This window comes from Oculina patagonica, chromosome 9 (assembly GCF_052425735.1).
Source record: "Oculina patagonica isolate OP01 chromosome 9, crgOcupat, whole genome shotgun sequence".
Classification (NCBI taxonomy): Eukaryota; Metazoa; Cnidaria; class Anthozoa; order Scleractinia; family Oculinidae; genus Oculina; species Oculina patagonica.
Genome location: NC_135766.1, coordinates 13,806,646 through 13,827,548, shown reverse-complemented (window position 1 = coordinate 13,827,548; position 20,903 = coordinate 13,806,646). Strand labels below are relative to the sequence as shown.

At 38.4% G+C, this 20,903-nt stretch overlaps 2 long non-coding RNA genes across 3 annotated transcripts; both read right to left on the bottom strand.

The window, feature by feature from the left end:
• Window positions 1–1,208: 1,208 nt before the first annotated feature.
• On the bottom strand, window positions 1,209–5,703 carry LOC144666285 (uncharacterized). Of its 2 annotated transcripts, none has more exons than XR_013573153.1 (5): window positions 5,581–5,703; window positions 5,331–5,432; window positions 2,959–3,025; window positions 2,376–2,439; window positions 1,209–1,270 (listed from the first exon to the last, which is right to left on the bottom strand). It is a non-coding gene; the product is annotated as an uncharacterized LOC144666285 (long non-coding RNA). The 2 variants fall into 2 exon arrangements; XR_013573154.1 differs by having other exon boundaries at window positions 2,376–2,436.
• Window positions 5,704–18,696: 12,993 nt separating this feature from the next.
• On the bottom strand, window positions 18,697–19,774 carry LOC144666291 (uncharacterized). Its single transcript, XR_013573158.1, has 2 exons — window positions 19,681–19,774; window positions 18,697–19,398 (listed from the first exon to the last, which is right to left on the bottom strand). It is a non-coding gene; the product is annotated as an uncharacterized LOC144666291 (long non-coding RNA).
• Window positions 19,775–20,903: the final 1,129 nt, after the last annotated feature.

The following is a 20,903-nucleotide window of genomic DNA, read 5'->3' as shown; positions in this document are numbered from 1 at the left end:
ATCAAGCAAAGTCAAGCAGTCACTGGCGAACAAACACACTCACCTGAGTTTTGCCCAGCTGGATCACCGCCGCAACCTAACCTTGTAGCCTAACCAGGCCAGTTCTGCTGACGAAAACCAAAAAAGACCAAAAAATCAGTTTTTTAGTCCAAGTGTCCACTTTTTGAACCCACCCCACCCCCCTGGGTTATGAGACCTGCTGGTTGGCATGGTACCACCCTGTAGCCTGAAGCCTGGGCTGCATGCCAAAACCCTTCAAGACACCAAGCCCCCTGCTTTTTCAAGCGCCAGGCTGGCCTGACCCCTGGCTATCGCCAGGCGACAGGCGAAAAAGTTTTGCTTCAACCGGAGACCATGTTTTCAAAAATCCAGTCATATGTTGGCAGGTAATGCCTGGAATTGCACTGACAATCACTGTTTGCCCAGCTGACTTGCCCGGTGCCCGAGCCTGGCTAACGGTAGGTCACAGCCAGCTGGAAGCAGGCATTCCCTGCCAACATATGACTGAATTTTTGAAAACCGTGTCAGCAACACAAACCTCTCACTGGCACTTTGCCAGGAAAATCAAAGGCTTTGTCAGTCAATCAAGCAAAGTCAAGCAGTCACTGGCGAACAAACACACTCACCTGAGTTTTGCCCAGCTGGATCACCGCCGCAACCTAACCTTGTAGCCTAACCAGGCCAGTTCTGCTGACGAAAACCAAAAAAGACCAAAAAATCAGTTTTTTAGTCCAAGTGTCCACTTTTTGAACCCACCCCACCCCCCTGGGTTATGAGACCTGCTGGTTGGCATGGTACCACCCTGTAGCCTGAAGCCTGGGCTGCATGCCAAAACCCTTCAAGACACCAAGCCCCCTGCTTTTTCAAGCGCCAGGCTGGCCTGACCCCTGGCTATCGCCAGGCGACAGGCGAAAAAGTTTTGCTTCAACCGGAGACCATGTTTTCAAAAATCCAGTCATATGTTGGCAGGTAATGCCTGGAATTGCACTGACAATCACTGTTTGCCCAGCTGACTTGCCCGGTGCCCGAGCCTGGCTAACGGTAGGTCACAGCCAGCTGGAAGCAGGCATTCCCTGCCAACATATGACTGAATTTTTGAAAACCGTGTCAGCAACACAAACCTCTCACTGGCACTTTGCCAGGAAAATCAAAGGCTTTGTCAGTCAATCAAGCAAAGTCAAGCAGTCACTGGCGAACAAACACACTCACCTGAGTTTTGCCCAGCTGGATCACCGCCGCAACCTAACCTTGTAGCCTAACCAGGCCAGTTCTGCTGACGAAAACCAAAAAAGACCAAAAAATCAGTTTTTTAGTCCAAGTGTCCACTTTTTGAACCCACCCCACCCCCCTGGGTTATGAGACCTGCTGGTTGGCATGGTACCACCCTGTAGCCTGAAGCCTGGGCCGCATGCCAAAACCCTTCAAGACACCAAGCCCCCTGCTTTTTCAAGCGCCAGGCTGGCCTGACCCCTGGCTATCGCCAGGCGACAGGCGAAAAAGTTTTGCTTCAACCGGAGACCATGTTTTCAAAAATCCAGTCATATGTTGGCAGGTAATGCCTGGAATTGCACTGACAATCACTGTTTGCCCAGCTGACTTGCCCGGTGCCCGAGCCTGGCTAACGGTAGGTCACAGCCAGCTGGAAGCAGGCATTCCCTGCCAACATATGACTGAATTTTTGAAAACCGTGTCAGCAACACAAACCTCTCACTGGCACTTTGCCAGGAAAATCAAAGGCTTTGTCAGTCAATCAAGCAAAGTCAAGCAGTCACTGGCGAACAAACACACTCACCTGAGTTTTGCCCAGCTGGATCACCGCCGCAACCTAACCGTGTAGCCTAACCAGGCCAGTTCTGCTGACGAAAACCAAAAAAGACCAAAAAATCAGTTTTTTAGTCCAAGTGTCCACTTTTTGAACCCACCCCACCCCCCTGGGTTATGAGACCTGCTGGTTGGCATGGTACCACCCTGTAGCCTGAAGCCTGGGCTGCATGCCAAAACCCTTCAAGACACCAAGCCCCCTGCTTTTTCAAGCGCCAGGCTGGCCTGACCCCTGGCTATCGCCAGGCGACAGGCGAAAAAGTTTTGCTTCAACCGGAGACCATGTTTTCAAAAATCCAGTCATATGTTGGCAGGTAATGCCTGGAATTGCACTGACAATCACTGTTTGCCCAGCTGACTTGCCCGGTGCCCGAGCCTGGCTAACGGTAGGTCACAGCCAGCTGGAAGCAGGCATTCCCTGCCAACATATGACTGAATTTTTGAAAACCGTGTCAGCAACACAAACCTCTCACTGGCACTTTGCCAGGAAAATCAAAGGCTTTGTCAGTCAATCAAGCAAAGTCAAGCAGTCACTGGCGAACAAACACACTCACCTGAGTTTTGCCCAGCTGGATCACCGCCGCAACCTAACCTTGTAGCCTAACCAGGCCAGTTCTGCTGACGAAAACCAAAAAAGACCAAAAAATCAGTTTTTTAGTCCAAGTGTCCACTTTTTGAACCCACCCCACCCCCCTGGGTTATGAGACCTGCTGGTTGGCATGGTACCACCCTGTAGCCTGAAGCCTGGGCTGCATGCCAAAACCCTTCAAGACACCAAGCCCCCTGCTTTTTCAAGCGCCAGGCTGGCCTGACCCCTGGCTATCGCCAGGCGACAGGCGAAAAAGTTTTGCTTCAACCGGAGACCATGTTTTCAAAAATCCAGTCATATGTTGGCAGGTAATGCCTGGAATTGCACTGACAATCACTGTTTGCCCAGCTGACTTGCCCGGTGCCCGAGCCTGGCTAACGGTAGGTCACAGCCAGCTGGAAGCAGGCATTCCCTGCCAACATATGACTGAATTTTTGAAAACCGTGTCAGCAACACAAACCTCTCACTGGCACTTTGCCAGGAAAATCAAAGGCTTTGTCAGTCAATCAAGCAAAGTCAAGCAGTCACTGGCGAACAAACACACTCACCTGAGTTTTGCCCAGCTGGATCACCGCCGCAACCTAACCTTGTAGCCTGAGCTTTGCTACTGCTTTGCTGTTGTGAAAAAAACAAACAAAAAAATCAAATTTTTTGTCGAAGTGACAACAAAAAGTTAAAGCATAGCAGTTATTATATTTAACTAAATGCTGCCTTTGAAAAAACACTACATCATGATATGATGTAGCATTGACATTAGAATAATAAAGTCAAAAAGGGAATGCAGTTAAAATTAAGTGCAAGCCTCCAAAACTTAATTATTTTCATGAGAGGAACAATTATGTTTTAAGATATAGAAAAGATATTTTCAAACAAGCACTCAAACATTCTTCTCTTTTTGAAATTTCAAAAGTTCTGTAACCATACTATTAGCTATAAATACATTTTAAGAAATGCTGCCTTGTAAATTAAAATTGCTTCCCTGAAATATACATCGCACTCAAATCAGAAACAATTAAATAAATGCTGCGGCGTGTAATCAAATATATATGGCATGTGACGTCTTCTTTTAAAACGGCCAGCTGGTAACAGATACACATAAAATTTTAACATGGCCATGAGAACTTACACTGATGTAGTTTTGACTCCAATACTAAATTTGCTAAAAATCAGTGGAATGTGATCACCCTATATATTTTTATTTATTTTTTAATATTTTGTTTATGAAATATTAAGATTTTACAAGCAATAAATATTTAAAACTAAAATAATTAACATTTATTCATATTTACAGATCAAGAAACTGAAGTGAATAACTGTTTTGGTATAATTACCACACAAGTTAAAATTAGCGTACCAAATAACCAAAATATCACTTTTCTTAGTTTCAGATACAAAGCGACATGCAAAAGCAGTTTCTTTCACTTAAGCAGCTCGGAGGTGAATAGTACTTTGCTTACATATCTGGGCCCTCAAGTTAACCAATCAGTGTGCACGAAAAAGCATTATTCACTTGTGTCGTACATACTAATAAAAAATAATAAAAACTTGTGGGAGGATAAGAGTATGGGGGAAACTGAATTTCAATCTACAGCTGTTATCATCTGAGATTAAAATCTAAGATTTACACATCGATAGATCATTGATGACATAACATAAAAACAAAATTGAAAGAAAAAAATCAGTTAGAATGAATTAATTGTACCATTAATTATAATTTTTAGCACAGTAAAAAAACTTCTGCTGTTAAGGAGTTTAAAAAAGTTTTCAGTGCTTTCCAGCTCTTATTTACTTTGATGGGTCAGTGATTAAAGGGTCAAAAAAGTTTTAAGTTTGTAAAAAAGTTGTATCTTAACAAGCTGATCATTATTCGATAGTAATTTTAATTCCTGAAATACATTAATTGTACAAATCTAAAAAAACCTTTTCAGTTACAAGTGCAGGCATAATTCCAATGCATGCGGACAGAGCTCTTTTCAAACACTTATTTAGAAGCCAAAATGGATTTGTTTTATAGTGTTTTCTGTGAAGTATTTAAGATTAAATATGTTATGATTCGATGGCAGTCATTAATTGTTGTATGTACATACTTTTCTGAATCGCTGGTTAATGCATGACTAAAGCAAAGTTATTTGTAAATTTCCATTGGGAAATTTATTGAAAACTTTCGCCGCTTCCTTATACCCATCGATTAAAACCGAACGTTTAAAACATGTAGATTCACTCAACATTTTATGTAATAAAAGACGTTCTCTTGTCAAAATAAAAAACAGCTGAGATCTGCAGTGCGCGAAATACACCTATCTATTAACCTCTGCCTAATTTTTCTTCATTGTCTCATTTAACAATTATTTTAAGGCAACAGCAAAATGATATATAAAAGCTTATAAACAGCTGTATGGAAATAAAATATTAGCTAAGCTTATTAAGAGGAAATCCGCCAGGACTTCGAGTAGTTATTGTACAAAATTATGTACCAAAACTTTTACACCTGATTGCAAGCTTTTGTGTTACTGCTTCAAATAATTATCTTATCGAAAGAAATCTTTTCTAACAACACCAAACATCGAAAACAAAGTTCGAAGTTCCACTGAATTCCACTGAATCGCTTAAAAGATGTGAGCCTTTGCCCATAGCTTGTGAACTTTGGATATCATTCTCAGACTCTGATAAGAAATTGTTGTACCAGAATTTTTCCACCTTATTGCAAACTTTTTTGGTACTGCTTCAAATATCTTATCAAAAGAAATCTTTTCTAACAACACCAAACATCGAAAACAAAGTTCGAAGTTCCACTGAATTCCACTGAATCGCTTAAGACGAATTTACAAACTTAAGACTTAAGACGAATTATCTTTATTGAAAAGACAGCATATTTCAGTGGCTTCGAAGATTCGCTGTCTTGTTGTTACTTTAAACTTACCTTATAAACTACTTCGGTTTGAACAGTCTGTAGCGTCGCAAATCCACGTCCCAGGCAAACCATCAGCTTACTTAAAGACAACACTGACCAAACTTCGGTTCCCTAAAGATATAATTTACATTTTCAGATGTGAGTCGTAAGCTCTCTAAGGTTTACCCGCCATACTTCGGCCGGTATACGCCTATTTACAATTAAGAAAAGTTCATTTTGTTTAAATAAGCCTATTGAATTTACGCGCAAGAACACTTACCGATATAGGTTATTAAATCCAAAAGAGATAGAACGGGATTCTAGTCATTTCATTAGAAACCATCGACACAGTTCGACTGCAGAAGAGGCCACGAAATGAAAACTGATTCGATCACCAGCGATGGAATCGTCACCAGTTCCCATCATACCTAACAGCGTAGCCCCTCGCGCGGTCGATAAATATTGAGCTCGTTTTAATAATACGTTAAATGTTGGGATCTCGGTTTCGCTCAGTAGCAAAGGCTGAAGTGCTTAAATAAAGGCAAGCAACGTTTTCGTTTGGCAAAAAGTGTCAAATAAGCAATGCAGTATAAAGTTGTACTCACAACCTCCCACCGGCGACAAACTACTGTACTGAGACTACCTGAACTTCATCTTGTCGAAAAAGGAAATGGATGCAGTGGTCATGAATACTCCCCTTCGATTGGAGGCCTTTTACTTTACTATTACTTTGCCTTTGCAATGATCGGCTACGAGCAATTTTGGTTTTCGAGAGCAAGACTTTCAATAGTTTATTTCAGTGGACTGGAGAAGGAAGAAAGTTTTTTCGCGGCCCACTCACGGCAGATCAAAATTTAAATGTTATTTCGTTTCATTTTTATTTATTTTTGTATGTGAGAAAAACTCAGGATTTCCCAACCATATATCTCAATTAAAACGTACGGAAGTACTAAAAAGCGAGCGGGCATCACCTCTCCCATGACATCGACTAGACTACAGACTGACCGTCGAGCTTGAAGCGAAAAAAAAAATGAACGCTCTGTGGGGAGGAGGCGGGCGAGGCGAGAAGCTAAATATTTTCGCTTCTCGCCTCTCCCCGCCTCCTTCAACCGAGCGTTCATTTTTTTTTTCGCTTCCCCAAAAAATTTTCGCTTCAAGCATCGCTTCGACGGACCCTGCGAAAAATATGGATTGCTCGTGGTCGACTCCCGCTGTTTATTTTTCCGCCAAATGCTGAACGTGTCGCATAACGAGACAAGGGAGAAGATATGTCACGCAAACATAAAATTCTTGAACAACTGTTGTAGATAAACTTCTCCTAGCTGTGATTCCTGTGAAACTAATAAGTATTTTCTGAAGTAATAATAAAGGGGTAGTCATTAAAAGTGCACTGCTTTTTAGAATATTTCAATCGACCCTATTATCCCACAGTGAACAACAACAGCTGACAACAGTAATCACGCGCCAATTAAACACTTATTAAATTATTGAACATTTGTCCTCAGAATAATAAATTTATGTTATTCTCGAGGGATGATTTTTGTTTTCGTTGAAGGAACTAATACTTTAATTCATATTGGCGATTAAACAAGTAACGTGTTTCGCAAACTAAATGCGCCAATTGCACAAGAACAAAAAACCTAAATGGGCGTGCAAGTTGACAGATTCCAGGCTTTAGTTGACGTTAAAATCGCCTTGAGATACGCAATCCTTTGACCGGAAATGGAGAAATCGAGAATGCTAGCTCATTCGTAATTTAATTTCGTAAACCTCATTCGTTATGACGAAATTTTACCGAATAAATTTAATAAAAGATACTGGCGTTTCTGTGTTTCGACAAATCGCCTTTTCAATATGACAACATCAAGATCGAGTTCAGACGATTCCTCGCGTAATTCTGGCGGTGAAGACCTAAACAAGCTTTTATACAATTTCGATTCTAGAAGACCATGGCAGTATTTTGTACGTGGACCCCCACTCGCTAGCTCTGTGGAAAAGGGAAGTAGAAATCTGACTACCAGAAAAAAGTTGAAGAAAATTTACGTCGCTAAGAATAAGCGAAGAATAATTAGACGAAAAAATGCTGCATTCAACGACGTAAACCACATACTTCTGACATGTTGCAATAGCGGTTGCCTTCTGAGAAACGGTGCATTTCGAACAAGAAGTCTAATACGAGATCAAAGAAATATGGTTTATCAAAAACCATATAATGAGCAGAATTACCTCTTCTCCAAGCTCATGGAAATACAGGTGACAATAAGAGGTATACGGAAAGTGACTTACAATATACCTACATTGGGAATGGTTTGCAAGACCGCATTTAAAAAATGCTATGGATTGTCTTCAAGCAAAATAGAAGTGCTGTTGAAAAAGATCCATCTTGATAATCCAGCCATACAACCGGACCAGAGAGGCCAGAGGACGCCAAGGCGGTTTTTGCCTAATGTGAAAAACCTGGTTGTTGACTTTATCTGTTCGTATGACGCGAGTGTTTCACATTATCGCAGAGCGAGGACGGATGCTAAGCGATATTTTGACTCAAAAGTTACTATGCGTCAAATGTGGTCACAATTCCTTGCTGAAAACCCTAATTTGAAGACAACCAGTTTGAGACAAGCAAATAAAGGTCCAAATTTGAGTTTCTCGGCGTTCAGAAACATTTTTAACAGTGAATTGAAAGAAATACTTAGTTTTAGAAAAGCGAGGCAGGACACCTGTCAAACCTGCGACCAACTAACAAGTGGATTGAATAAGGAAAAAAATAAAACTGGACCGCACAGGTCCGAAGATAAAATCTCACGTCTGACAGATGAACGCGAGGCACACTTAACAGACAGTGAGGTTAGATTTGCTTCCTTGAAATATGACGTTACTATTCTGGCTACAAAAGTTAACTAGTGTATGAACATTTAATAAAGAAATATTAAATGAAAACGACCTGTCTTTCAAGTCTGACTTATTTTCTTTATAATTATTTTGAGGCAGCGATGTACCGTATTTTCTCGATTAAACGCCAAACTATTTTCTCAGATTAAACGCCGGGTCAAAACTGCTATTTGATCGAGGTTCCAGCCTTTGTTCCGGCGAGGTCCAGGCGTTCCCGTTTATGAACTTAAAGTTTTATATCCGTACATTTACTTGTTTCCATGTTGTTCATATATATTGTTTCGGTTCTGTTATGTCGCAAATCCTGATTGCAACGTGCCTTGGTACTAATCATCCTCGGAGACCCAGGGAAATTTTGTAGGGGCGGAACGAGTGGGAAAATTGTTCCGCTTTGACAAACTGGCCCTAGGTATCGCAGGATGAGTAATGATATATCAACTTGAAAAATTACAAAAAATTTCACTTCGTTAATAAACGCCTGGCCCCGATTAAAACGCCGGGTTCACCAGGCCAAGTTTGAAATAAACGCCGAGTCGTTTACTTGAGAAAATACGGTATGTTGTTTGGTCATAGTCTCATAGAGCGGTTTTCACTTGAGTGTCGAAAGTAATTCGCGTTTGCATTGGTTTTACATTAGTACGCTTAGTAATTGGTTTAAAACTCTCGCGCCACTTTCTCAGCCAATCACATGTAAAACCAAAACCAATTATGACTCGCCCGTACACGTTTTCCCGCACTTCACACCGGCTACTAGGCTCGATTTCCAGCCGCTTTTTCGCTTTTTCGCTTTTTCGCTTTTTGTCTGTGCTCTTTGTGATTGGCTAGAGTAATTACTTTGGTTTTGGTTTTACGGCACTCAATTGAAAACTGCAGTATTTTATGACAATTCTTCCCGAGTTAAAAAAAATACAAACAAATGTTGTACTCTGTTAAAAATTATTATTTCCCGGGCCTGTTGTAATTGGTAAATTTCAAATACTTCGGGACATAAGAGCAGATAAAATTTAGTCGTTAAACCAGAATCTCAAATATGTAGTTAACATCTTTATTTTTTAGTTGACCAACGTGGAATAATTGTCAATACCGTGTATCGGCGAAAGCTAGGATTTTTAGAATTAGAATTTTGGCAGAAGTGTATTTTTAAACTTCAAATTTCTTTATCAAAATGCTAAAAGATTACTGAAAGGAGAAGAATTACGGTAAGGCAGCATTATAACTAATTACGCAACTTTTTATCAACACGAGTATATGCTTCCACTTATACCAGAAGAATTAAATTCCCACGTCTTGGCCGGTTTATATACACTTTTCGACTGTTACCAGAGCTAATTTTTAATGGCCGAATTCCCATGCGCGCGGACGTATTTTCGTGCAATCAGCATGCAACCGTGACTGCCAAGTACAGAGTTTGTAGCTTGACTTCAGAGCACGTGAAAAACGGTTTGAAAATGCCTCCGAAGTTTGTCAATATTAGGAGGGTTATCCTAAAGCACAAAAGAGCAGCGAAATGTCCGTTTTTGGACAGGTACATAAAAGAAGTGATTGTATCGGCAGGGGAGCAAGAGTTTGTGTCGTCCAAAGAAATATTTGAGGATTACACAAGTGTTGTGGCTCTGTGGTCTGAGCGTGACGGCCAAACCAAACACCTATTGAAAGAGAGAAGTTTTTACCGGGTAAGTCGTTACAAATCTTGAGAAATCGCTTTTGTTTTAGATCATATACAGTTATCATGTAAAAAGACACAAAATGGTTTCTTTCCGCAAGAAGTACTTCTATTTTGTGTGGAAGAATAGGAAAATCTGGTTTCTTGGTAGCCAGATTCTAGCATCTGCTGTATTGAAACTTCAAAGTAGCTAAGTAAACTTTAAACTTAAGCGCATAGAGATTGCGAAGTTTGTAAGAGCATATCCATCTCAGGCTGAACACAGATCTGAAAAGGTACAAAAGGAATAGCTTTGTTTGATGCTGGCAGCTTTTTTGAAGGTTCCGCGAAAGACATTATTGCGCTGTGAGTGTCTAGACCTCACGACCTGTGTGAATCTTACCAAGGACGCATGATGCTTACACTGTGACAGAAATATATTGCATTAAGAAGACAGCATTTGTGCGCTGCTCTGAGAAATCGACGAATTTTGATGTATCCGGTAAAGATGCTTCCTTTAATTATCGAAACCAAATACAGTTATGCTAAATGTTTTAGATCAGTTATGCTAAATAGTTTAGCGAGTTCTGAAAAAGAAATGAGGCAACACGGTTTTAAACTGTGCCGGATCTAAGTCACATGTTAGTTTAAAATATAATAAAAAATATTTTTAATAAAACATTTTATTATTTTTCCTTTCACTTGACCAGCAATTCAAGAAGGAAGTTTTGTTTTTTGGGCAGCGGAATGGCTGGCCAATAAGGCCCGCTGTCCATGTTAACATTCGTGGCTACACTGGGATAGCGGTTCAACGGCCACGACGAGAGAGGGCAATTGAGTTTGGGGGGCGTATAATGGCCGAACGAATTCAGCATTATATGTCCCTCCATCCCAAGCCAACTCCCCCAATCGAGGTAAGCAGCCATGTACATACACAGTCGAGCCTCTCCTTACGGATTCCTGTCTTTATAATACAGGCAATCTTTAATGTCCGACAAAAGTCTTCAATATTATCATTGAAAAAATCGTCTATGATACGCTTCTCCCAAATTATGAACAACGGGTGCTAACTCTTTGCCACTGGGAGCAAATTCATATAAACTTAATTCTTTATTGTGGACTCCCCGCTAGGCCGCTGATAAGGTGACGATAATTTGTGTATAAAAATATCATTTCCTGTTTGTGGTTGCAAAAACAATGACGCTCTATTTAACGTGAATGATTTCGGAATAATATTATATCATTTTTTATGTGTATATTACTTTTTGTCTATTTCTATAGCATTAACTCTGATATCTTTCCACATTAGGAACGTATTCATTCGGACGTGTTTAACTTAATGTTTTTTTGATTTCTTAAGCTTCACGATGTGCCTAGTGATCCGCGAAAAGCCGGAAAATGCGCCTTCGCATCTAGGGACATAAAAAAGCATGAAATTATATGCGAATACGAAGGTGAAGTTGTGGGCCTGGAAGAATCTAAGAGGCGGGAAAACGAGTACCGTGAGCAGGGAAAAGTGTGCGTTCTTATGGTGTTGGACAGCGCAGGCATTGCGTGAGTGCTGCTTTAAGTGTGTTGAAATTCTTTTTTTTAATTATGTTTTATCGTTGTTTGCCTTAAGTGAAAGAAAATTCGAACATGTAGTCCTTCAATTTACCACGCCGATAACGTGGTTTAGAATTGACTGGGGTAAAGCAACTTTAATATCCCATAGTATTTATTCCATTCCATCCTGACATATCCATAGTATCCCATACATGGCTTTATTTTGTAGCCTTTGATTGTGCGGTTCGAAAAGCGACACTTTTTTAAGTCAGCATTTTGGGGTAAAAACATTCAATAAGAAATGTTTAAACAAACATTTTTAGTGATACCTATAGCTTTTAATTTAACTAATTATTAGCATTCATTCCCACGTAGTATGTTTACCGGTTACAAAAGTATGATTTTTGTAGCTAGGCATCGACGATTGTGCCTCCAGAAACCTACCTCTAATACGAAATGACAATCTATTATTGTTATGATATTTTTATAAACTGCATGTATAATATTAGTCTATGTATTTATTTTTCAGCATTGATCCATACCGAGGCAGTGTACAAAGCAAACTTCCTTGGGGAGCTACCCTAAATCATTCGCGAAAAAATGCCAACGTGAAGCCATTCGTTGTAAACAAGAACAGTAACCAACCCAGAGTGTTCTTCATAGCGCTGCGCGACATTCCACAAACAGTAGAGTTGCTCTGGGATTACAATGACCCGGAATGGGCGCTATACTCGAATAGTCAAACTCTACCTGAGTAAATTTCAGTACCTTTACACGCCTTTTAGACTCAGGCCGAACGTCGAACTTCACATGAGACGAACTAAATTTCAGTTTTGGTCGACCCAAACAGGTAAAGCTTGACCGTTGAGTCAACATAATTCGTCGAACCGACACCGAACTACATTCAGTGCAGCAAAAAACAAAAAAAAAATAGCATACAAATTTTTAATTTTAGAGTTCGTTTCATAAGGAGATTGACGTTTGACCCGCTGTCAACTTCACACTTACTATCCGTCTGAAGCAGACGGATAGAACGTGTTGGTTGATCTTAATGAAGGAAAATTACAAGGCTGATTAAAAGGATTCGTACTATATTTGAATTCCAATCTTTAATTTCGGAAGGCACGGCCGTCCTACTTCAGGATCTTACAGGTCTCTGTAAGACTGATGAAGGGGGAAGACCGTGCATTTAAAAATAAAAGAATTTAAATATAGTACCAAACCGTTAAATCAGACTTGCAATTTTTCTTCGAATTCATTAGTTATTTAGTTAGTTATAGCTGGTTAGATCTTCTGCAGTGATATGATCAGGTCCATCTATTTTGTCACGGTGACTCAAACTCGCCTTAGTCAAACGTCGAACTTATTATGAGCTTAATTCGCTCAGTTTAGTTCGTTTCATGTGAAGTTCGACGTTTGGCACAGGCCTTATTTTGTAACGCTCTTTCCTTTCTCTACAGAGAACGTATAACGTGTAATGTTCTTTGGTAGACGTTTCCATCTCGCAACTAAAACGATGTTTGCGTCACTTTCGGCGGAACATTGCCTGATACTTATTGGCTAAAATCAGACAATATTTCGCAATGCAAGGTCGAGCAGGATAATTGTTTTATAATTCAACAAATTGTCAACAAAATACACTTTGCAGCTAGTAAAAAACTGGGGTTGTGCCGAATGTTAAAGATTTCCGACGAATCTTTACAACCTACGTATATTCAGTATTGCATATTACTAAAAACTAGCAATGGTATTTTGCTATTCTTGCTTGTTGATTGGTTAACAGGGAATGGCATGTGAGCGTCAAGTAAAATTAGCTGGGGAGCTCAAACATTACATTTCTTTGGGCGTTTTTAATAAAACAATGATACCAGTCGCGCTTGTTGGATATGAGATCGTTATATTTTTCTGTATATTATGTGTAGCTTCCTATTATGTTATGCATCTTTTACGACACGATGCACTAATGAAAATTGAAAAAGGTATTGTGTATTATTCAAAAAACGAAAATAATACATTTACAGCCAACTCCCTTTACAACGGACACCTTCGGGACCACTATTTGGTGTTCGTTATAGAGAAATTCCGTAGTACAGGGAGTTATTTTCAGTTATTTTTTATTCGCTGGGACTCCAACTCTTATCTGTAATTATAATAACGGAGTATCCGTAATAACGAGGTGTCCGCAAGGCGAGAGTTTACTGTAATATTTTGGTCTATATGCCGGTAACTTCCTATCGTGTTTTACATTTTAACGCCACGATACACAATTAAAAATTGAAAATGTACTGTGTATCGTTCAAAAAAGGTTAATAACACACTTAATTTTTTTGTCTATTATGTGTAAATTCCTATTGAGTTCATTTTTACGACAAGATACACCAGTGAAAATTAATTAAAAGTGTATTGTGTATCGTTCAAAAAGGTAAACATATTATTGTATGTTAAATGTAAATTCCTATTTAGTTTTACATCTTTAAGGGCACGATATATCAGTGAAAATCGAAAGAGGTATTGTGTATCATTCAAAAAACGTAAATACAATACATTTAATTTTTTGGTCCATTATGTGTATCTTCCTATTATGTTATACATCCTTTATGACACGATACACCAGTGAATATTAAAAAGGTATTGTGTATCGTTCAATGTCATGAAAGTGGCATGGATTAAATAAACTTCCCACAAAAAGATCTTCTATCGAAATTTAAGTTATTCGCCTTCATTCTCTGCAGCGCCTTTCTGACAAGATAAAGAGGCATAAAATGCTTGTGCCTCCTCTGTTAAATATTTTCGAGCTAACGTCAAACAGTGTTCTTTAACTTGTGCTGGTACAGGTTTCTGTTCATGCCTTACAGGCACGAGAAATTCGGCATTCAATCCGTGTCTCTGTTTTTTTTTGTAAAATGAAACAATTCTTGGCCTTTCGTCAGTATCCACTTTAAACCTTACATACGTAGTTCCGGGATGATGAACAAGAGTCAAGTCCCCGCTATCAGGATCAACAACTTCACCACAGCCGAAATTAAGCCAGGCTAACCTTCTGACTTCAAATATTTGTCTGTCTTCATCTTCATTCCTGGCAATAAATTCCCTTTTGAGGAATGTTTTATAGTCCTTGATCATGTCTAATGTAACCCAATATACCTCGATGTTTTTCATAGAACTGTTTTCCAGTAACGAAGCCCACTGCCGCGGAATATCAACCCTCTCTATCGTATCAAAGAACTTCTGTATGCAACCAAACCGTCTATCACATATCGAATAGGAGTGACCCTCCAAAAGAAATTTGAGGTCTACTCTCAGAAAGTCCCCATTATTCACCAGGTATTCCAGGTAAAAAAACAAGTAGCACTCTTTAAATTGGCCTGGGGCGTTATCGGACCAAATTGTAAGCTGATCGAATTTTCCATATTTCATCTGAAGGGTGACTAGTAGATGATTTAACGAAGATATTACCTCGTTAGGTCCTGCTCCTCCAATGCTGTCGTCATAGAAGAAGCAGTGAATGGTTTCCTCATTTGCACAATAGATTCCAAGGAGATTGGTTCTTAGCTTCCTTAGGAAATGGCTATCTTGTGCTGAGACCTTAGGACATGGTAAATTCTTGTGATAATCCAGTTGCAAAACAAGTACTTTCGGAAACATATTTTAAATTGTGGTTCTCACTGCTTTCTGGAAATAATTTATATTATTTGTTTGCGCAACTACGTGAGTTTCTTTTGCAATAGAGAAAGTTTGCGATTGCTCAAGATTAATGTTTGTTTTTATTGAAATTGCTTCACTCGGAGACGCCACTAAAGAATCGTGTTTCACCATCTGCGTCATTTCATCCGATAACTTCCCAACAGGGTGTCATTTTAAAGGCCTGTCAATATGCGTGCACATTAACCGGGTTCACATGTCAAAAAAATAAAACGAATATCAGATCGATCCACTCAGCACAGACATCACCAGATGTGTTCTTTTTTATCAAATGATAAAATTGAAATACATCTTTACTGGAATACCACGCTTATAGTTTCAAGGATAGCGAAACTTTCGGTTACAAATTTTAGTTCGTTGTACGTATGATACTTCTCTCTTGTATATTTGTATACAGTAAAATATAACTGAAGTTGTGATAATTCCTTTCCCAGCTTTCGGGTGGTAATTTAATACGTACGTTTTACGTTACGTTACTATTCTGTATTTGCGTACAGTAAAACATAAAGATGTAACCTTTTATTAACGAAACATGCCGCTATGAAAGCTTTAAAACTTTTGGCGAGAAGATTAGAACGATAAAGTAAGTTTTCCTATGGTACAAAACGTAGACGAGGTTTCACAATTATTTTTTCGTCTAAAAGACCAGAAAAAAATTCTGATAAAAACAGAAGATTTCATAAACTCGTTCTGATATATCACTTTGGACAGAGATATTTACTGACCTAACGATCGAAATGCCAAGGTAACGTACGAAAACTTGTTACTAATGCTACGCACTTACTCCACTTTATCAATTATATTAGAGTAGGGATTTTTACTGTCCACTTGTCCACACGAAGATATGATAACGCAAGTGGAAAAGACATCAGTACGAATGAGAAAGTCGCTTATCTCAACAGACCTAAGCTCTACGAAATACATATCGACACTAAAAAATTAAAACAAATGGTTTAAATGTAAAGCAGCAACTCTGAAAAAAAAAACATGTCGCTTGACTATTGGCTCGTTTGAAAAAAAAAAAAAAGAGTTTTTGGCCTCAGAAAAACTGCGATAAAATCATCGACTCTGTTCTTCGATTTTTATCGGATTTAGTCTAGAAAATCTCGACGAACCGATTTGTGGAAATTTAATCACTCGCTCCTGCCTATAGAAATCAAAGAATTTGTTACAACTTTAAAAATCGATTACTAGTTAATTACAAAGCACATTGCTAGTCTTAAAATAAAAGGCTGTACTAGAAGGTGAAAGAAACGAGAGGCTTTAACATTCGCTTTTCCAAGCAGTTGTCACAACGCAAAAAATAAAACATCTTCAGAAATAATTAAACCGAACCTTTCCAAAGAGTTCTTGATCTGTTTGCTGTCATAACCTCGCTCGAAGGTATATACTAGTGCAAAAAAATGATGGACCGTCTGAGTTATTGTACAAAGTAACGAATAAAAAATTGTAAGTAATTTTCCTTACTAGGTTCGTGGTACGGACACTGACGGAAACCAAATATAACTTAAAAACTTCTGAAGGTGGCAAGCCAAATAAGACTGAAAGAAAAGGAGTCCCACAAAAGATACACCTTTCGTTTGAATTCCAAGGCAGAAGCTTGAATTCAGGCTAATAAGCGCTACAGTTTATTTTCAATGTATATTGCTGGTGACGGACGAAATATAGCTCTCTTTCCTAATTTTTTTATTTCATTTTCCTGATGTACAACTGGTGTTTTGGTTTTGGTATGAATTTTCTGAAAAGACGTCAACACACTGCCGTTTCATTTTATTTGGAACTTTAAGTCGGACAAAATCGAACGAAAAGCTTTCAGTGCTCCTTTTAATTGACGAAGGTGGTTTTCAAATGGTCGACTTTTCTATTATAGACAAAGCGGTGATGCACTATTTGCTCTTTCTTCTGGACTGTAATGCCAACATAAGGCATAGATTTCACAGACAAAAGTCCCGACATTTAATAAAATATCTTACCGCTAAAATATCAGGATTGATACCCTTAGGCAAATTGCCATTTAAAATAAACAACTGGAGGAATTTAATAGGAAGTGGAAGAATTTCCTATAACTTTTCAGTTATTTCATTTATTTAATTATTTACGTTTAGATCTTGTTGATTTTCCTTGTTCTTTTCCTCTTTTCCATTTAGCCGATACAATGTATATCCAAAATTACCGCTTTTTAATCGTAAACTACCTGTTTTATCCTATATTTTCTAGTTGTATGTGTATTTAAGATTATTTTTGCTATAATTTATTTCATTAATCGTTATAAAATTTCCTTGTATTATTTTGTGTGTCAATAAAGTATTTAAAACAAAATTTTACCGGAATGATGTGGAAGTGAAACGCTCTGGAATAATCGTTTTACTGTAGATAGATGTTATGCATATGGAAGACCAACTTATTATGCGGCAAGGGTATCATGTATTTAAGTTCAATTTTTGCTGTTGCTGTCTTTGCATCCGTGTTTTTACTGCTAGTCAGTCCTTTTGTTTTACTTTTAATTACTTTTGTCTGTACCTACAATGCAAAAACGTAATAGTCTGTTGAAACTATGCGTAAAATAAAATATGTTATTTTAGATATTGCCAACTGCCTGGAAAAAACGGTCATTAAACCTTTAAGCGTAATCCGGCAAGCTGAAAAAAATTTTTTTTTTTTTTTTAAATCTTTCACAATTAAATAAGTGCCTGATCATAGGTTGTTCCGATGTAATGGCATTTTCACGTAGCCGAAGAGCTAAAAAACCTTCTGTTTTGCCAATATATTGTTGCGAACTTCTCCCTTTTGGAGAGAGCTAGTGTTGTTAATATGACCTGGTAGTTCGCTAGTAATCTTTTTAGCTATTAGCAATTAGTTTGGCGTTTTCACAGTATTTCAGTTGAATGCACTTTCAGTCTGCTGGACACTTAACTTATTGATACACGGCCCCACGAGCTACCCATTGGAGCTTCAGTTTCAAATAAAGGACTCCAATGATTGGCCAATACTTTAATGAGAAAGGCAAAATAAGTCACACATATGTTATGCGCCTGCCTGGAGGTCCGTGTAGGGAAGAACTATGTCCGAGGTCTTGAATGAATGTGTGTTCAAGATCGAGAGCACAGGTTTTCCTTAACGGACCGGCCAAGGCCGGAAAATAGCGTTTTTTTGCTACTCTAATTTGCTCAGTGGTACAGAAACCTAGAATGATTGTGCTGCAGAACTTCTGTTCTATACTTGCGCATTCAAGTTCTTTGCTCAATCAATCGAGGGGTTAGCAAGGATGAATTAGGCTGCTTTCTGTTAAAGAATTTCGAATACAACAGCCGCGTTAAAAAATAAACCGTAATCACAGAAAGGTTCAGCAGATTTGATATGCACGCTGAGGAGACCTAAGAAACGAATAAATAAAGATAGGAAAAGTATAAGTTAAAATGTACCGGTGAATAGAAATATACCGGTAACACAAAACTAAACACTTAATTTTGAACTTTTTGACGTGAGTTCACAATAAACTTAAGCTTTGTTTCCGTTTATATAACGAATTAATTATCTCCAGGAAAAAGATTTCCAGCAGGTTTTTAAGAATTACGGTTCCATAACAGACGGGAGAGATGCTTTAGGAGAAAAACAAGATTTGTTAATTGCCAACTTTTATTAGTCTAACTTTGCTGTAGGTAATAGGAAACTTTATTTATGAATAGTACAACGTATACGTAGGAAATGATTGCTTAATCTTCCTATAGCTAGCCATGGCTTTATTCATGTTCAAAACGCACGACTGGTTACAATAAAACATTTCCTTTTTAAAATTGCAATTTACATTGAAAACATAAAAAAATGTCTACTAAGAAAAAATCTAGATTAAATTATAAACTATTATTAAACTTATCATAATATTGTAAGCACGACTTTTGATAACTAAAACATCTAATCAAATCGGAAAAAACTGTTTCAAATATGTAGCAAAAAGACACTATTTTAAAATGAAAAGTTGTGCAATTCTGTAATGTTAGGTTTGAAAAAAAACTACACAATAATAAGTAAAAGATAACAATTTTAAATTCTGAATCTGACACCAACTTACTAGCTTAGGACTAATACAATGACAATACTACTTAAATTAAAGAGAAATGTTCCTGTACTGATTTAATGCAACAATTATTAGACTGTTTGGGCTGAAAAATCTCTGGGTTACATTTAAAAATCTTACGAAGATAAAGTTATTGTTTTCGGTGATGACAAGAAAACTTTCTAAAAAGGTAAAAATGTAATCAAAATGAATAAGAAATTAAAAAATCCTCTAACAGCCATCGCTGAAAAAAGCAGCAATTCACCCTAAGCAAAAACAACAACGAAAAAAATACATTAGCTATTGTAAGGCAATATCTGAAACTGCACTGAAAGTCACTGTTTGCCCTGCTGAATTCCCTGGTGCCCAAGCCTGGCTAACAGTAGGCCACAGCCAACTGGAAGCAGCCATTCCCTGCCAACATTGTTGAATTTTTGAAAACCGTGTCAGCAACACAAACCTCTCACTGGCACTTTGCCAGGAAAATCAAAGGCTTTGTCAGTCAATCAAGCAAAGTCAAGCAGTCACTGGCGAACAAACACACTCACCTGAGTTTTGCCCAGCTGGATCACCGCCGCAACCTAACCTTGTAGCCTAACCAGGCCAGTTCTGCTGACGAAAACCAAAAAAGACCAAAAAATCAGTTTTTTAGTCCAAGTGTCCACTTTTTGAACCCACCCCACCCCCCCTGGGTTATGAGACCTGCTGGTTGGCATGGTACCACCCTGTAGCCTGAAGCCTGGGCCGCATGCCAAAACCCTTCAAGACACCAAGCCCCCTGCTTTTTCAAGCGCCAGGCTGGCCTGACCCCTGGCTATCGCCAGGCGACAGGCGAAAAAGTTTTGCTTCAACCGGAGACCATGTTTTCAAAAATCCAGTCATATATATATATATATATATATATATATATATATATATATATATATATATATATATATATATATATATATATATATATATATATATATATATATAAATATATATATATAACTTTATCACAAATGAAGACATTTTTTTTCATTTTTTTACCTATATTTCGACGCCTTATAGGCGTCTTCTTCAGGGTAAATAACCGTTGCCCTGCACGCGCCATACTACATTAACAAGTTTCAAATTGAGCAACCACGCGCGCGCGCTACAATAATTCGTTTACTCCCCCGCATGCGCGCGCTAACTAACTTTACATAAATCTACGTACGTCTCGAGCGCCTATTTTGTACAAAGAAAAAATCATTATCATTCAATCCATTCGGATCTAGAGTTTTCAGTCTATAAGCCCACTGACCCTCCTTTTCTCGCAACTGTTGTTCTCCATTAACCCGGTCTATCAATTGAATCTTAATGTCGCTTAGTCCATTATGTCCTTCACTACAAAAATGTCTGTACAAAAGATCATCAGCCCTTTTCTCGGCCTGCGTCAACATTTCGTGTCGCCTAACTCTAGACTTGTGGTTATTAAACCTAAGTCTAAATTTCGTTGTTGTGGAGCCCACATACTGCAACGAACATTTCTTACACGTAATTAAGTAAACTACATAACTAGAGTTACAATTAAGGTTGTAATTGATCGAATAACTTCTATTGTCTTGCGAGCTCTTAAAACGATCGTTCTCATCGATGTATTTGCAAACTTCACATCTTCTGGATGTACATTTACATGTGCCTGGCCTGTAATCTCCACGTTCACGATTATTCACTCTTGCTCTCACCAAATAATCACCAAGGCTTTTAGGTTTCCGAAATGCTATTAATGGAACATCTTTGATAGCTT